At 39.7% G+C, this 19,797-nt stretch overlaps 1 protein-coding gene across 1 annotated transcript in view; it reads right to left on the bottom strand.

The window, feature by feature from the left end:
• Positions 1 to 2,337, bottom strand: part of LOC147011949 (fibulin-5-like) — a 93,108-nt gene extending 90,771 nt beyond the window's left edge. Inside the window, exon 1 of the mRNA XM_085857769.1 lies at positions 2,107 to 2,337. The gene's annotated coding sequence lies outside the window, so the exon portion shown is untranslated. The remainder of the gene's footprint in view (positions 1 to 2,106) is intronic.
• Positions 2,338 to 19,797: the final 17,460 nt, after the last annotated feature.

The raw sequence follows: 19,797 nt of genomic DNA, 5'->3' as shown, positions 1-19,797 counted from the left end.
ACGTTTATTTATGAGGATTATTTATTTGTAGATAGACATTTATTTGTAAGGATTATTTATTTGTTGATAAATGTTTAATTGTGAGGATTATTTATTTGTTTATATACGTTTATTTATGTCGATTATTTATTTGTCGATGGAAATCTATTTGTGAGGATTATTTATTTGTTGATATATGTTTATTTATGTGGATTATTTATTTGTCGATAGACGTTTATTTGTAAGGATTATTTATTTGTTGATATACGTTTATTTATGTCGATTGTTTATTTGTAGATTGACGTTTATTTGTGAGGATTATTTATTTGTTGATATACGTTTATTTATGTCGATTATTTATTTGTAGATAGACGTTTATTTGAAAGGATTATTTATTTGTTGATGGACATCTATTTGTGAGGATTATTTATTTGTTGATAGACGTTTATTTGTGAGGATTATTTATTTGCGGATAGACGTTTATTTGTAAGGATTATTTATTTGTTGATATATGTTTATTTATGTGGATTATTTATTTGTATATAGACGTTTATTTGTGTGGATTATTTATTTATCGATAGACGTTTATTTGTGAGGATTATTTATTTGTTGATAAACGTGTATTTGTGAGGATTATTTATTTGTAAATAAACGTTTATTTGTGTGGATTATTTATTAATCGATAGACGTTTATTTGTGAGGATTATTTATTTGTAGATAGACGTTTATTTGTAAGGATTATTTATTTGTTGATATACGTTTATTTATGTCGATTATTTATTTGAAGATAGACGTTTATTTGTAAGGATTATTTATTTGTTGATATACGTTTATTTATGTCGATTATTTATTTGTAGATAGACGTTTATTTGAAAGGATTATTTATTTGTAGATGGACATCTATTTGTAAGGATTATTTATTTGTTGATATATGTTTATTTATGTGGATTATTTATTTGTCGATAGACGTTTATTTGTAAGGATTATTTATTTGTTGATATACGTTTATTTATGTCGATTGTTTATTTGTAGATTGACGTTTATTTGTAAGGATTATTTATTTGTTGATATACGTTTATTTATGTCGATTATTTATTTGTAGATAGACGTTTATTTGAAAGGATTATTTTTTGTAGATAGACGTTTTTTTGTGACGATTAATTATTTGTCGATAGACGTTTATTTCTGAGGATTATTTGTATGTCAATCGACGTTTATATCTGAGGATTATTTGTATGTCGATAGACGTTTATTTGTGAGGATTATTTATTTGTAGATAGACGTTTATTTGTAAGGATTATTTACATACAGACAGACGTTTATTTGTTATTGGTTCATTTATTTGTAAGAATTATTTATTAGTATCGATGGAAGTGCGTACACCATTTAAAATGTGCATAAACGTGTACATTGCATGAGCCGTTCGTTTGTCGAGTTTTGAAATCTGAGAGCATCAAATAAAGAAAATCGATTCATGACATTTGGAATGTGTGTTTGCGAAACCTTTAATATAACCTGCTCCCTGACTGCTCACCAAGTTTGCAGTGATTGGAAATGTGTTTAATGGTCATTGCAATTGATCGTATCCTAATAATGTTGAAATCGAGCGATTTGCAGACGAAGCAATGGAGTGTTTGTTTGAACGATTCGTGGATGTTTTGCTCCAACTGGACACTCATTATACATTTTGACTTTGCAACTGTTTGCCAGTCTGGATCAGATATCGTGCAGGAATTTATTTCCGAAATAGTTTTGGGAAAACATTTAGCCCAGAATGAAAATACCGTTAAGGAAACTGTGGCTGTTATATTTGTCATGATGTATGTTTATATGATCCGAAGAGATATTATACGTCGATTTTAATGTAGGTGGGCAATTCAAAAAGTTGTACGAATCAGATGCTGGTCTAAAAAACCTACATCATCATCATCATCATCATCATCATCATCATCATCATCATCATCATCATCATCATCATCATCATCATCATCATCATCATCCCATACTCTGGACAGAATGTTGGTAAGCAACTTCTTCAGGATTGTGCTCCTTGGTTTACCATTGCCTTCACAACAGTCGGTCAGGGCAGGAAGTTTTGATTTGTTCAGGGTGCCGGCGATAACCCACCTTCTCTCCACGAAGGGCACTGTGGGATCTTTAACATCCACCAACGACGAATGCTAGCGGACTGGTGTTTCCGATGGACGACATTGATGCCTCGCCCTGCTTGCAAAACACCAGAAGGGTAGTCTATAGCTGGATCGGGATTCAAACCCAGGTGAGAGTGATTATCTCTCAGGCCTTGGCTATAATCGCAGCCCTTAAGCCCCGATATATACAGTCACAGGCTGAAAATAATTATACATGGGCGTTTCTAGGATGGTGGTGATCTCGTTCCGAGAACATTTTAAACACACCTGGGACACCCTCCACCGGTGATTCTCGGAATTACAAATTTAACTCCAACCTCTTTGTTTGTATTTAATTTTAAATACCAGAGTGTCACAAAGTGTAGAAAGCACACAAAGGTGGAGGGATAAAAACAGTAAAAGTAACTAGAAGGTCACTCGGTAGAGTACATACATCTGCTATGCAATGCCTGATCTACAAGAACATATCGGGCCCAATACATTTTTGAGATATCATGCTATACAGTACTATAGCGTTTTTGGCTCGATCTCTCAATGGTGAAGAATCACTATAGGAATTAAATAACCCTCCTATCCAGATCCGGATTCGGATCTTCACCAAAATCGAATCAATTCGTCCTTGTTTCACACCCAACGTGTCCACCAAGTTTCGTTTGAATCCGTCCACAACTTTTTGAGATATCCTGCACACAGTCAGACAAACAGACAAACAAGCTGGATGGGCCCGTTCGATGGGGAATGACCTGAGGATTAAGCACAAGAAAATTCATGATTTTTCAAGGGTTAATCAAAATGCTTCAAGGGTTAATGCTGCAGATTGTTTTGTCGTTAAAATACCCCCACATTTAGAGGTTTTTCGGCCGTTGCTAGGCAACGGAGGGGTCCATAGCAACGGTTCTTTCTCACACATAACTAGGACATACCATGAACCTACCATACCAGTTTCATGTATATCTGACTCATTGTCTCTGAGATATAACGAACTTCGTTTTTTTTTTATTGTTTTCGACCAGGGTTCATCCAGTCTATCTTCTCCGACAGTTTTCATAGGATTCGGCTGGAAATTTTTTGACAATATTGTTGAATGTACTGCCCACAGTCGCCCGTGGCCCGATTTTTGATTTTCGAAAAAATAATTTTTTTATGATTTTTCAAAAATTTCAAAGTCCCGTTGCTCGGCAACAGTGGTGTCCATAGCAACGGTTCTCATTTGCATACAACTATGTCATGGTATGAACCTACCAACCAAGTTTCATCGAAATCGCTATTGTATTAACGGAGCACTGGACTAAACAGAGGGACAGACAGACAGACAAACATATCGATGGAAAAACTGATAATAAGGGGAAAACAAATTTCAAAAAAAATTAAAAATAAATATATTTTTTTCCACTGGATCGACTACCCAAAAAGAAGAAGACGTCGTGTAGAACACGATACTTACAAAATTAAAAAAAACACATTTGACCTCAAAAATAATTGATCGTTGAATTCAATGATCAAATATGCAACCCCTCTTCAAATTTCAAGTGAATCAGATGAAAATTGACAATTTTAGAAATTCGGCCTATGTTGACTTTTTAGCTGATGTGGACCTCAAATTTCATTGGTGGTTGAATTCAGTGACCTGATTACGAAAATCCTCTTCAAATTTCAAGTCAATCGGATGAAAATTGAGGATTTTAGAAATTGTTGTTGACCTTTGGCCTTCTTGACAACCTTAGTTGTTGACTTTTGGCCAATGTTGACCTTTTGACCTCAAAAACAACATGCTTCTTCCTTATCACAAACTGTACCATGTGATGAAGTTTCGTGAAGATCGGTTTAAAATTGTGACCTGTAGGCGATAAGCAGACAGACAGACAGAGAGACAAGCCGGTAGGCGGTCATGGGTCGCCGAGCATCCGATGACCTTTGATCCCTGATCTGAGTTAATCTAGTAATAAGTACTTACGAAATTGCAATCGAATCGGTCAACCCGTGTAGGAGCAAGGGGGATTTGAATGGTCATTTTGCCCAAAAAATGCACTCATTGACCTTTGACCCCTGACATAGCTGAGAAAGGTCAATATGTACTGAAGCAAAGTTGTAGTTCCCATTGAGTACTATGTACCTATGAACTTTCATTCGTATTGGTTAATCCGTGTAGGAGCAAGGGTGCCTTGAATGGTAATTTCGCCCGAAAAATGCACTTATTGACCTTTGACCCATGACCTACTCGAGATAGGTCATTATGCAAATGAGCAAAGTTGTGGTACTCATTACGGTCTATAAGCATGTAAAGATTCATGCGATTCGGTTCAACCGTCTTTGAGCTAGTGTACTTTGAATTTTCAGCGGGAATGCTCAATGGCCCTCGGACACCCAAGTTGAGAGGGTTACCATTTGGAAACTATAAGATATAGAAAAAAATGGATGTCATACAGCGGATAGAGAATCACCTTAAGATTATGTATACCAAATCTCATCGAGTTCCATCTCCTGATAACTACTCGGTATCAATTTGAATGAAAAGTACCGAAAATGCGGTTTGATATCGGAAATCCCCAAAGTTCGAGGGGGTGCTGTGGGTGAACAAAGATATAAATCGATAATCCGGCTCGATCGTTTGTGCACAATGTATTTCAGATCATTAGTGTGAATTTTCATGACCATCTGACCATAACCCTAGGAGGAGTAGCATTTGGCGCGAAGGCACCTCCAGCTCTCGCATATTATCAGTTTTTGCACTAATTGACCTTTGACCCCTGACCTAAGCGAAATTGGTTAATATGTCCTGAGGCAAAGTTGGAGTACTCATTGAGTACCATGAACCTGCAAAGTTTCATTTGTATCGATGCACTCACCTGGCCGCTAGGGGGCCTTCAATTTTCGCCAATTTTCGCGCATACCCTAATTGAAGGGGGCGCTGCGGGTAAAGTATTCCAGATATAAAAAAACGGAACTTATTTGATAGAGCATCACCTGTAGATCATTCGTGCCAAATTTCATTACCCTCCATGGGATAATGGCTTTCGGAATTGATTTCGCGTGAACGGTACCGATTTTGAAGGTTTTTCGGTTGTTGCTTGGGAACCAAAGCGTCCCTTGCAACCATCACAATTTCCAAAGCACTAGGTCATAAGATGTACCTACCATCCGAGTTTGCTCAAAATCGGCCCACGTTTACTACCAATTATGCTGATGACAAACGAACAAACATCCAAACAAGCCGGTAGGCGACGATGGATCCGCTAGGATCGAAGTGCTGGATACGATGCTTTTCATTCTGACCGATCCACCGACGAAGATTCATTGCCAAGACGTATTGGTTCACATACAATTGTTCCTCTGCCTGGCAAGATTTTTCCTATTGTGTATTTTGCCAACTGGCACTCCTCACAGGGCTACCATTTGAAAAATAAAACCTAAATCAAAAATCGGCTCGAGTAAAATTTTCTAAACATCTCGAAGTGTTTAATTCCGAAGTCTCGTTTCTCCACATTCAAAACTGTAGGACTAGTATTGAAAATATTGAACGTAGGTCGAGAAAAAGTATTTTTTCGAACTTTGTGTATTTCAGCCCCGGAAACCCGACAATGGACACAGACGGAAAACCCGACAATAACGGATATCTAGCAAATCCCAACAAACATCCAAACAAACATCCAAACAAACAGACAGAATTACTGACAATAAGGGTCACCTATTTTGGCGACCCAACAAACAGAATAACAAAATCGACTAACCAATATGCTTGAAAAATCTTCGATTTTGCAAGTAACAAATTATTGGGGCAGCATAGCTAACCTAATGTGCATTTAGTGATAAAAGCACCAAATTTGGCACACTTGTAGAAAGACATATTATGAAGCGATTTGGATATTTGGCCACCACAGATTTAGCCTCTGAGGGCCGTGGCAGCCATTTTACAAAATGGCGGCCAGGTGACATTAAAATGGCTACCAGAGGAATTAAAATGGCTCGGGCTTCTACATTTGTGGAACCATTTCATCGTTTATGGGGTCTATGGATGCGCCTCACCGAGTACTACAAACGTATGGGAGCAGATTTTCGAAATTCGAAATTGTGTGGGAGGGAGGGGGGGTGGGGGGGAAAACCTTTTTTTGGGAAATAATTAAAATTTTGTATAATATGCTCGTATAGTCGTAACATGGACTCTAATATATTTATTTGTCATTGCAGGTTGGTGATGGTGGTCGTCGCTTAATAACAGCCATGTCCAAGAGCTTCAAGTTGGTCGACCCAGAGCGACCTGTCTCAATGTCGTCACATCCACCAACAACGAACTGGAACCTGTGTATCATCTGTCAAGACGACACGAAGGAGACACTGACTCGTCCCTCACAGTCTAAGTGAACAGATGTCAGGAGCAGCTACAGTTCCCTGGCCGAAAATCTGATCAGATTCAGTGAACTAAAGGAGCTTCCATGTACGCTTCAGTTACGCCGGCTTGACGAAGGTCACGGAATTGAAGCAGCTATGGTTGCGAACAGTGCTGGTTATCACGAAACCTGTCGACTGAAATATAACAGGACAAAAGTACAGAGAGCCGAAAAGCGAATGCGTGTAACTGCTGATGACAGCCATAATACTGATGCATGCAAGCGCACCAGGTCCCACTCATCGAGCACAGATAAGTCAAGGCCCCCCTCCTGTTTCTTCTGTGAACAACCTGCAGGCTCAGAATGGCTTCATGAGGCAGCGACGTTCACAATTGACAGACACGTGAGGGACTGTGCGACCCTCCTTGAAGACAGTGCCCAACTTGGCAAACTCAGTGCTGGGGACAATGTTCCATTCTCTGACAGGGTGTGACACTGTGTCAAGTATTGCAAGTCATGGGAAGAAGACTGCCTGGGCAGTCTGGAACGTGTTGCCGGAGTTGACCGAAGCACTGTTGAAGTTGTCATCTGCACCAAGTGACATACCAGAAGAGGTCATGCACACCATTGAGAGATTTGTCATCCTCCTGTACGACAGAACAAGTCCATGCTCAGATATTGACAAGGCACGCAAGAAACTTTTTGCAAGGAAGAACAATGTGGAGTTGATTCCTCCAACCAAGGCAGCTCTGGAAGAGCACATTAAGAGGGCAGCCTACCAGGGAGGTCATGTATGGGGCCAGGTGTTGCCCCCTGCACCAGAGCTGCCGCCGGCAACCAGCTGTGGGTGGACCAAAAGTGAGGAGGGGCTGCATGAGCCCCACTGGACAAGATTACCACAAACAGCCCAAACTTGCTGTGAACTGCTGTCATGTAAATGTAAGAAGGGTTGTGTGAATCGTTGCAAGTGCACAAAGGCTGCACTTGAATGTACTGCTCTGTGCCAGTGTGAGGGGGAGTGCACCCAGAACTAGACATTTCTACTTTTAATTTTGAGTTTTTCATCATATCACTGTAACATCATGTGTCATCGAAATGTATTATGTGGAATTTTGTATTTCTTGAGTAAATTATTTTGTATTTCTTTTGTAAATACACCATGCATTTAACTTTTAATAATTTAATAGAAGCTTCGGGGTGGGTGGATGTTTGGTCATTTTTTAGATCATATTTTAGTCAGTTGTTGATGATATATTTCCAGGAATGTTTATTCTTACACACTTTTCATTATCATTTATTTTATGCTTGTTATGTAATTATGTCACCCGCAGGGCTATAGGTTGAACTATAGGTTAGGGTTAGGTTAGGTTAGCTAGTTTAGTCCAACCGATAGTTGGGGGAGTAGCGCCCCCCCCCCCTCAGGCAGCTTAGCTATAGTTAGGCCTTCCTGCTGCCATGTGGAGGGCCAACCAGTTGGGTGACCCTTTACGTGGTGGCGCGGACTTTCTTAAAAAAAAACACAAATGTAGTAGGGCCCAGAGCGATTTTTCTATTTTTCTCCCCCCCTCCACCCCCTTAAAAATACACGAAAATCGTTAACTGCTATTTTGTAGAGCCTCATTAGTCGCATATATAGGCACAGTGATAGTTGTCACCGAAGTATAAACGTAGAAGCCATAGTGATTTGAAAAATTTCCCCAAAAAAGGGTTCCCCCCCTTCAAAATTTCGAATTTCGAAAATCTGCTCCCATACGTTTGTAGTACTCAGTGACGCGCATCCATAGACTCCATAAACGATGAAATCGTTCCACAAATGTAGAAGCCCGAGCCATTTTAATTCCTCTGGTAGCCATTTTAATGTCACCTGGCCGCCATTTTGTAAAATGGCGGCCACGGCCCTCAGAGGCTAAATCTGTGGTGGCTAAATATCCAAATGGCTTCATAATATGTCTTTCTACAAGCGTGCCAAATTTGGTGCTTTTATCACTTAGTGCACAATTATTTTGAATATTTGAGCTGTGCGACGCCACTAAACAAACAGAAAGGGGTGAAGACACAACCTCCTTCACCTTCGGTAGTGGAGGTAACGAGAACGACACGAGGTAGAGCACATACCTCTGGCAGGCTGAACAGTTTACGTTTTGTATCCCTTTGATGGGTCGGATCTGGATTCAGACTTGAACCAAAATCTAATCGGCTTGTTTTCGTCACATACACAACTTCTCCACCAAGTTTCGGCCAAATCCGTGCATAACTTTTTGAGATATCCTGCTCACAAACAGACAAAAACATACCGGGGTGAAAATTCATAACCTCGGTCAACTTTCGGTGGCGGAAGTAATCTTCCACATATAAAAAGAGCTCGGTCTCAGCGTGTGTCTGTCCCTCCGTCCCTCTGTACCTCCGTCCAGCCGTGTGACTATATGTCTCGTATTTACTTACTATTGGAATGTACCTTTCGACCCTTTAGACCTTGGAAGACCCTCAAAGACCCTGAAAGCCCTTTCAATGCAAAAGACCCTTAAATACCCAGAAGACATAAAAGACCCCAAGGACTCCAAAGACCAAAAATACCCTGAAGACCTTGAAGACTCAAACGTCACCAAAAACCTAAAAAGTCCCTGATGACCCAAAAGTCATCAAAGACTCAAAAAGACCCCGAAGGCCAAAACGTCCCAAAAGACCCAAAACACACTGAAGACCCAAAAGTTCCCGAAGACCCAAAAGTCACCGAAGACCCTGAAGACCCAAAAGACCCCAAGGACCCAAAACTCCCAAGGACCTAAAAGACCCAAAAGTCACTGAAGACCCAAAAAGACTCTGATGACCCCAAGGACCCGTAAGTCCCGAGGACCCAAAAGACCCTGCAGACCTAAAAGACCCCAAAGACCCAAAATACGCTGAAGACCCAAAAGTGACCAAAGATCCTGAAGATCCCGAAGGCCAACAAGACCCTGAAAGACCCCAAACGACCCTGAGTACCCAAAATACCCTGAAGACCAAAAGACCCAAAGACCAAAAAAGTCCCTGAAGACCCAAAAGTCCCAAAAGACACCCAGGACTGAAAAGACCCCAAAGACCCCCCCTCCCTCCCCCCCAAGATCCTTCAGACCCCTTAGACCTTAATGCCATTTATATCCTTTTTACCCTTAATACAGATTAGACAGCTTAGACCCTTGACCATTTAGACCACTTGGACCTTTTTATATCACAAATTAAATTTCAAATAAACATAATATCACCAATATTACAAACAAATTTGCAGAAAATAAATTGGTGTAAATCATGCCAACACAGCAAATATGTGACATCAATCTCTGGAACGACGTGTGGAGAAGTGAGCGCAGCGAGCCGATCCATGCTCGTAAGTATAGAAAAGGCACTCAGCAACCGGCTTTGGCATCCTCCAAAGAGATGTGTGTGAGCTCGGTGTTTTGAGCATTGGTCTTGGACATGTTTTTATTAATCGTCCAATTGAGATCGGGGGGAGTGCTCGTCACACTCCACATTATTTTTGATATATAGTGGTGTAAGGGTGGTGCACCCCAAAATATGTATTTGCTTTCTTCTCCAAAACTACACACACAATTTCAATGAAACTTGACCACAACCTTCATCACCCATGATGTACCAAAGTTTGTTCATGCCATTTAAAAAATTCCAGGTCTAAAGGGATCTATGGGGGGGGGGGTCACCCCCAAAATAGGTGTTTGCTTGCTTCTCAAGAAAGTACACACACAATTCTGATGAAACTTGACCACCACCTCCATCACCTCTGATGTACCGAAGTTTAACGGCATCAAAAAAAATCCATATGTACCATATTTTCTGGTGTATAAACCACGTCGTGTTATGCCGCATTGTTTTTCACGTACAAAGAAAAAAATAAAAATAATTCTGGTCTCTCAACTGCACCCATGATTTTCACCCTCAAAATATAATAATATATTGATCATTTTATTTTCTGATCTAGATCTAAATACGTTTGTACATTAACTTTGTACAGAACAAAGTGACGGAGGTATCAACATACTTAATCCCATGTCCGCTTTATTTCATCTGACAGTCTTATTCTCATTTTCAAGAAGTTGAAGAGAGAGGAGAGGATACCAAGAAGTTTTTATTTTTCTTTCTTTTTTCTTAATATTATAAAGAGGATTTTTTGTTACTAGAAAAAGGAAGAAAAGGGATTCAAACCACTATCATAATATTTTATGTGAATTTGTGGCCCTGAAAAGGGCTGTTTGGGCTTGATGAAGCTTTTCAGCCAAACCCGAGGAAATCCTCGTCAATGCTTTCCTCCTGGATGACGGCACCTAACCCCTTGTCCGAATCAGGGTATAGAAAGTTCCTGTCACTGTCCACGTCGCTGTCACCGTCATTTGCAGCCTCCTCCTCCAAAATGATGTCTTCCTCTGTGTTGTCCATATTGTTGGAGATGCAGCATTTCAGAAGTGCTCGCTTGATGATGTCCGACGGTATCTCCTCCCACACCTTGATGATCCAGCCGCAGATCATCGGAAGGTCGACCTTTCTCATCCTTCCGCTTTTGGTGTAGGTCTTCTCCCCACTCATTATCCAGTCAGACCAATAGCGACATAGCCCGTCCTTGAAGGGCTTGTTGATGGACACATCGAGGGGCTGCAGGAGCGATGTCATTCTGCCTGGGATGATGATGAGATTGTTGTTGGTCTGATGGAGCAGTGCTTTGGTGTCATCGGTCATGTGACGACTGAACGCATCCAGGACTTGCATGCTCCGTTGTCGGGAGAGACCGCCATCAGGCCTACTACTCCAGACCGTGTGCACCCAGTCCTGGACCAGTCCTTTGTCTATCCACCCCTTCTGCTGCACACGAACAATGATGCTGGCTGGAAACTTGTCTTTGGGCATTGTCTTCCTTTTCAACTCGACATATGGGGGAAGCTTGTCACTATCTGTGGTGCGGACAAGCATGACAGTGAATCAGCTCTTCTCGTGACTATTGGCTTCTCTCATGATCGGTTCTTCTGGTTATCTTATCCAGCCGCTACCAGGTGAGTGCCCAGGGGGTGTTGCCCCTATGTTTAACATAAATAAGGAGCTGATGCTCTCATCCCCCACCTTTTGGGTGCCATGAAGAATGTATCTGTGTAAAATATGAAAGTGAAATCTTGAACGGTTTTTGAAATATCACAAGCACAAGCCAAGTTACTGAGATGGTTACCATGGCAACGGAATTCAGCCAATCACCACCGTGATCGAATCATGTTGAAATAATGGCATGAGGAATAGATATCCACAATATGAAAGCTAAATGTTCAATAGTTTTTGAAATATCACGTACACAAACATAGAATTCACTTCTCCTTCGAAAGATCGATGACACTGGGGAACAAATTTTTTTCTTATTATCTGTTGCATGAGATTTTTCAACTTATTCTATGTGTTTTTTCAACGCTGATTGCAAATCTGAAATCGGTTTTTCTCTACATGCTCTAGTTTTCATGCAATTTAAAACTTGCGATTTTCACAAAAAAGGACACCCATTGCTATTTACACTGGGGATAACTTGAGAACTCGGGGTGCGATTTCGGACTTTAGTGGAAATATACGATGCCTAAACTGCTAAATAACTAGAGACCACATTCGTTTTGCTGCTCACGATTTATTTGACATCAATTTTCTTTATCTTTATTGATATATGTTCTTTAACTTTATGTTTTTCTTTGTTTCAGATCTGATCATGGCTTCTTCAATAAGACATAAATGTGTAAATAATCCTGATACATTCTGTTATGTATGTGGCTGCTACACACTACTTCGTCAAAAGCGCAATATAACATCGTTTGTAAGGAGTGCCTATAAAGCCTATTTTGATGTTCCCCTTGGTGACCAAGACAAGAAATGGGCTCCTCATATTGTATGTCATAATTGTGAGGAAATGCTTCGTGACTGGACAAAAGGAAACCTCTGAGGAACTCCCCGTTCCAGTCTTTAATGGTTTAGTCTTATTTGAAGATGAAGGCAGTGAACATGATCAGCAAGAGCAGGAGGGTCGTGATGACGGGCTTCAACAAATGGTTTCAGAATCCGAAGCCTCCTCATCTGATACCAAACAGTCATCAGCCCCTCAGCAGTTTAGCCAACCGGAATCGAATGACTTGGTGCGTGATTTGGGGCTCTCCAAGAAAGCAGTTGAGGTATTAGATTAGCCTCCAGGCTCCAAGAAAAAAATCTACTTGACCACTCTGCAAATGTTTCATATTTCTGAAAGTGGGACCAGATCTTTGTCGCCTTTTTCTCAGAAGAAAAGCAGTTTGTTTACTGCCACGATATCCCAGGTCTTCTCAGGCAATTAGGTGTTACTTCGTATAATCCAACAGAATGGCGATCATTTCTGGATACCTCTAAGCGCAGCCTCAAGTGTATTCTCTTGCACAATGGCAATGTTTATGGAGCGGTTCCAGTTGGTCACTCAGTGCATTTGCGAGAAGAACATAATGACATCAAAATGGTCATTGACTTACTTAAATATCACGAGCACAACTGGATCATTTGTGTGGACCTGAAAATGGTCAACGTTCTCCTTGGTCAACAGAAAGGCTTCACAAAGTTTCCATGCCATCTCTGCATGTGGGACAGCCGAGCTCGAGAGAAACACTGGATCCAGAAGGAGTGGCCCATCCGTGAAACTCTGGAAGCAGGCATGCCAAACATTGTAAATGACCCAATCGTCAGCCGAGAGAAGATCATTTTTCCCCTACTCCGCATCAAGCTCGGCTTGATGAAACAGTTCGTGAAGGCATTGAGTACTGATGGTGAATGTTTTCAACATATAGTTTCTGCTTTTCCTGCTTTGTCTTTCGAGAAGATCAAAGCAGGTGTGTTCGATGGACCTCAAATTCGTGCCCTTGTTCGTGATGAGGAATTTGTAAGGAAGATGAATGACAAGGAGAAGACAGCGTGGCTGTCTTTCGTCGCAGTTATACAAAACTTTCTTGGTAACAAAAAGGCAGATAACTATGAGTTTCTGGTTACTGGAATGCTGTTGGCTTTTCGTGATCTTGGGTGAGTGTCAAGCTCCATTTCCTGAATAGTCACCTTGGTCAATTCCCTGAGAACCTTGGGGCTGTAAGTGAGGAACAAGGAGAGCGCTTCCATCAGGACCTCATGACTATGGAAGAGCGCTACCAAGGGCGATGGGACAAAATATGATGGCAGACTACTGCTGGAGCATCAAACGAGATTGCCCTGTGGAAGTCCGCAAACGCAAGAGCGACAAGTGCAAATTTTTGCCTGAATAGGACCTATTTGAACTTTGCATTCCATCCTTATCAATTGTTCTGAATGACCTATCGTCTTTATGTCGAAATATATGTTAATTTAAATTTGCTTTTAATTCCAATTGTAACTTACCAAATAAATGTTTAAAATGTCGAATTGCAAAATATATGTTTAATATAAATTTGCTTTTAATACAAATTGTAACTTACCAAATAAATGTTGATAATGGTGGATTGCAAAAAATCTAGAGCTTACAGAGAGAAACTAACTTCAGATTTGAATTCAGCACACTCAAATGAGGTAAGATCAAGTGCTGGTATCAATGCAACAAAAACTTTTGTTGACCAGTGTAATGAAAGAGAGGAATAGAGAGTAAGAGATGAAAGAGAAGAAAAAGCCAGAATTTGAATGAAGGAAGAGAATGATGAAAAAAAAACCTAATCAAGTGAATTCTGAAAAAATAAAATGAATAAAGAATTGTGGAAATTATTTTAGATCCTCGTGGAGGATCTCTAAGTCTTACTCACGTTGTTGTTCTTGTGGACTTTTTTGTTTCACATCCTACAGTTTTCATCGAAACCTCCTGAAACTTGGCATATATATGTAAAAATACCCTGCGCAGACACTAACCATCTCCGATTTTGAAAATTCCTCCGAGAAAAAAAAGTTATGACGTCAAAATATCTCCGCTAATGGAAATCGCCTAAAAAATTATCTCCGAAACTCGGCAAGCTTTTTGAATTCTGTTTGCGGGAATCGAACAGGGCATTAGCAGAGATGAATTACCGCACATTGATACATCACTATGACATCATATCAATTTTTATGACGTCATTCCTGTTTTTTGACATTTTTTTTGTTTCACAACCCAGAGTTTTCATCGGATCTTCGTGAAACTTGCCATCTATATGCAGAAAGCCCACGCGCAGGCAGTAACAATCTCAGATTTTGGAAATTCTTCCTAGAAAAAAAGTTGATGTCATAATATCGCCGCTAATGGAAATCGCCTATACCATTATCTCCGAAACGAGGCAAGCTGTTTGAATTTTGTTTGCGGGAATCAAGCCGGGCATTAGCACAGATAATTTATCACAAACCTGATACATCACAATGACGTAATATTCGTTTTTATGACGTCATCATTAAGAGGACGAGGATCTTAGCTCATTCGAGCTTGTTGAAAAACATGAGAAATAGATGGAAATAAAAAATATAAACAAATGAATCGATAGCCCTGAACAAAGTTCCCCAACTTCATAAGTGACAGAAAAACCAATTTGACATTTGTTCACACTCGCACTCACAAGTTTGAGTTTGTATCAGCTTTTCAAGCTGAAATGCATTTTCAGTTATCTGATTGATCCTGGAAAAGCTTGGACATCACAGAATGGCAACATGTCGTATGAGACTAGCATGGTTCAGTCTCATTGCATTATGCCATAAGCTAGTGGGTACAGCATTATGGGGAATGTGTCTCATTCTGATTCTGATACACTAGACTCTGTTACAGAGCATCACTGCTCCAAAAGCAGTTTTTTGGCTTGGTTTGCTATTGGCTTCTCAGTTGTAGTTAGGGCAGGAATTTAGAATTTGTTCAGGGTGCTCATGATTGCTCGCAAAGCTCTTTGCGAAGGACACCGTGGGATCTTTAACGTCCACCAACTCATGTCAGCAGATGGGATGTCCAGTTTAACGTCCATCTGAGGGATGGCACACATTGATAAATCATCCTATCTGTAAATCACCAGGATGACAGTATATGGCTGGGTTGTGATTTTAACCCCGACTAGACAGCTTTGCGGCGAGTGTATTAACTCTAGACTAGACCGTTTTGTCCACGGTGTTGTAGTGTAAGTGCTGTTTTTGTCAGCTTGATTTTGTATTTTTGTCTGTCTTGTCTATTTTCCACACAAATCCTACACATTTTCCAGTACAAATCCTTTTCCAACACTGAGATTGAAATCCACCATGGTCCGGGTGCAGGATGTGTGGGCTTGAACTGGAATGGGATGGATGGATGGATGGTGTGAAACAAGGTTAACCCAGAATGACATAGTCGAGCGTGAAGTGTAGATGATTCCGGCTGCAGGATGTGTAAGCTTTAATCGGAATGGTGTGTTTATCGCAGGGTTGTCAGCAGGCTCTCCTTGATTACACACTTTTCCTAACTCGCATTTCATTGTTACCTCCACCACTGAAGGTGTTTATTGTTACCACTGCCACTGAAGTTGTTCATTGTTACCTCCACTACTCTTGAACTAAGTGTTCTGCAGTTTGGGGCTCTGCATGATTACAGCTTGCTATGTCAGCCATGTTCCAGATGTACATACAAGCCTTAAAGCGTCCATTGCATGTACGCAGTCTGTTCAGGCATCACCACTCCTTTCTTCGAAGTCTGCAGCCAGCTGGAGAGGTGGAAATAGGTGGCAGTTGCTGCCTTCCGATTGCCTCCTTTTCCACTCTAAGAGGAGCCACTGTTGCCTGCTCTCTTGAGCTCTCAACCTCCTTGTAAAACTGGGCTATTCGGCTGAAATGTTTCCAACACTTAAGTTGTTGAGTTTGCAGTGGTTCATGTATCTTGTTGTAGAGGGGATAAACCTCGGAGTCAAAAGCTTTAAGTGCAGCATGTCTGGTTGCTGCTTCTCACCTTAGGTGGTGAGGTGGGATGCCAGTGAGGAGAGTTAGGTGGTGAGTGGGTATCAGTCTGAGGCAGCCATTGGTGACTCTTAGGGCAGAATTGAGCTGGACATCCAATTTCCTTGTGTGCACGTTTCTACCTTGTTATGTATACGGTTATATTTTCACACATTAGCTTGTTGCGACCTCGTTTCTTGTTCCAAATCACTGTTCTAATGAAGAAACACATGTTTTTCATTCAATAGTGTGTATTTTAGCATGTATTAAGCAAAACAACACATTTTGCACATGAAACATTATTCATGCAAAAATGGTATAATTTACCTAAAACGTGTGTTTGTGTCTTTTTCACACATTAGTTTGCTCTAATATCCGTTTTTCACACATTAGCTTGGTCTGACCCTGTTTTTTATTGTTCCAAATCACTATTCTAATGCAGAAACGCATGTTTCATCAAATCGTGTGTACTTCAGCTTGCACTAAAGAAGCCAACACATTTTGGGAAGAAACCTTGTTCATGCAAAAACGGTTTTATTTGCCTAAAACAAGCGTTTTTCACACATGAGCTTGTTCTCATGCCGTTTCTTGTTGCAAATCACTATTTTAAGGAAGAAACACAAATTTTTCATCAAACAGTGTGTATTTTAGCTTGTGCTAAGGAAAATAACTAATTTTATAAAAGAAACCTTGTTCATGCAAAAACGTTTTTATTTGCCTAAAACAAGCGTTTTTCACACATGAGCTTGTTCTCACACCGTTTCTTGTTGCAAATCACTAATTTAAGGAAGAAACACAAATTTTTCATCAAATAGTGTGTATTTTAGCTTGTGCTAAGGAAAATAACTCATTTTATAAATGAAACCTTGTTCATGCAAAAACGGTATTATTTGCCTAAAACAAGCATTTTTCACACATGAGCTTGTTCTCACGCCGTTTATTGTTGCAAATCACTATTTTAAGGAAGAAACACAAAATTTTCATCAAATAGTGTGTATTTTAGTTTGTGCTAAGGAAAATAACTCATTTTATAAATGATACCTTGTTCATGCAAAAACGGTTTTATTTGCCAAAAACAAGCGTTTTTCACACATGAGCTTGTTCTCACACCGTTTCTTGTTGCAAATCACTATTTTAAGGAAGAAACACAAATTTTTCATCAAACAGTGTGTATTTTAGCTTGTGCTAAGGAAAATAACTCATTTTATAAAAGAAACCTTGTTCATGCAAAAACGTTTTTATTTGCCTAAAACAAGCGTTTTTCACACATGAGCTTGTTCTCACGCCGTTTCTTGTTGCAAATCACTATTTTAAGGAAGAAACACAAATTTTTCATCAAATAGTGTGTATTTTAGCTTGTGTTAAGGAAAATAACTCATTTTATATATGAAACCTTATTCAGAGAAAAACGGTTTTATTTGCCGAAACAGGCGTTTTTCACACATGAGCTTGTTCCGACCCCGTTTTGTGTTCCAAATCAATATTCTAATGCAGAAATGTGTGCTTTTAAACAAATAGTGTATACTTTTCACTTGCACTAAGCAAAACAACACATTTTGCACGTGAAACCTTATTCATGCAAAAACGGTATAATTTACCTAATACAAGCGTTTTTAACAGATTAGCTTGTTCTGACACCGTTTTTTTGTTCCATGTCACTATTATAATGCAGAAACGTGCGTTTCACATCAAATCATGTGCATTTTAGATTGTTGTAAGCAAAACAATGTATGTTAAACAGGAAACCTTATTCATGCAAAATGGTCTTCTTTGACCATTTATTTTTTTTAAAATTAGCTTGCTCCGACACCGTTTTTTGTTTCACATCAACTTGTATTCGATGCTTCTTCGATCTGTGGAACCACCTTGCAGCAGCTGTTCTGTCTCATTCTTCCCTCCAGGACTTCAAGCAAACAGTACACCGTCATCTTTTGTCATCTTTAATTATGATCCATGATCTTTATTATTTCCATTAACCTTTCCAAACTGAAACATCTTACTTGCTAGTTTTAGTGTTTCCTCTCTTTCAGCCTGCTCATGTAAAGATAGAAAAAAAGGAACTATTTGTATTTGTTTGGCATTGAGAATGTGACAGTTGATTAGGTGTTCGAGTTTTATGGATATTAATTTTTTCAACGATTGCGACTTTGTCAAGACGGTTTTGGAATTAATTCAGCAATAAACTTTTTAATTTTCAGTGTTCATGACAACATTGGTTTTCTACGATCTGAAATGTTTCAATGCCACTGAAACAGCCATGATAGTAAAAGCTAAAATAAAATATTCGTGTTCAACTTAAAACGGGATCAACTTTTAAAGTTTCTTGTTTTGTGTTCCAAATCACTATTCTCATGCAGAAATGCGTGTTTTGAAACAAATGTTTTCAAACATTTTCAACTTAAAAATGCTGCATCTTGAATGGATCTTCATATACTTTTATTCCATAACTTAGGGAATTTGAGGCCTTTTTAAAATGTTGGTACCGGCAGAAGATACCAATGCAATGTGCTATGACATTGTGAAGCCAAAGCCCAAACTCATACTTCCTGGTGGATGGTTTGGACTTGTGCTCCCATCATGAGTAAGAGGGCAGCACATGAAATATTCTGCCATATTTGTATACGTATATTAAGTAGGTGTCCCTATATTTCTTCAAACGTGTCAATCAGACTTGTGAAAATCAATTACTAATTATAATGATTAAACAGTCTTGCATTTGCAAACAAGCCTCCAGTGTTTGCCTGCCTTTATCCACAATTCAAAATCTGCTGAGCATGGACTAGGCCAACGCAATGTCCAATGTCTATCTATGCAGTAAAAACTTGGCAACGTCCCCACAGAGTCTCCGTCTTCCAACCATACCTGTTGGTACCTCAGGTAGCTTGCATTTGAGCCAGGGAGGTAACTGCTGTAATCTAAGTATCCAGGTTATTTTCGACATCTTTGTTCCTTTCACACTTTATAATTTTTTCACAATTCTCTTTATTCATTCTAATTCTTGCTTTTCTTTTCTTTCATTTCCTTTATTGTCTAAGAGAAGTGAATTCTTTCAGAAAATTTTCTGCAAGGCTCACTTGGCTGCAACTGAATGGGTTTGAGGGTTTTCGAGTAGCGGCTGAATCCCGAATCCTATCCAGGTTCCTCCTGATGACTTCATCTTTGCTCTTTGTTTATTTGGGTTCTTTATGATGACTCCAATGCAGTATTTGGTCTTCCGTTTGATTTTAATGAATACGAAAATATGTAAAATGGATTATTTGAGAATCAGTGCTGATCATTATATGCTTAATATTTGCCAGCAGTATATTATCCAAAGTAGATCGTGTGGCATGTACGCCTGTCATGGTAGGAACTGTAATGTTGGTGTATATTACTGTAGTGTTTCTCTGCTGGCTATGCATCCAGGACTTGTCGTGCTCATTTTCATATGGTGCAGCACAATT

This window comes from Eptatretus burgeri, chromosome 15 (assembly GCF_056783735.1).
Source record: "Eptatretus burgeri isolate ZD-2024b chromosome 15, Ebu_testis_v1, whole genome shotgun sequence".
NCBI classification, from domain to species: Eukaryota; Metazoa; Chordata; class Myxini; order Myxiniformes; family Myxinidae; genus Eptatretus; species Eptatretus burgeri.
This window is presented reverse-complemented; position numbering and strand designations above follow the sequence as displayed.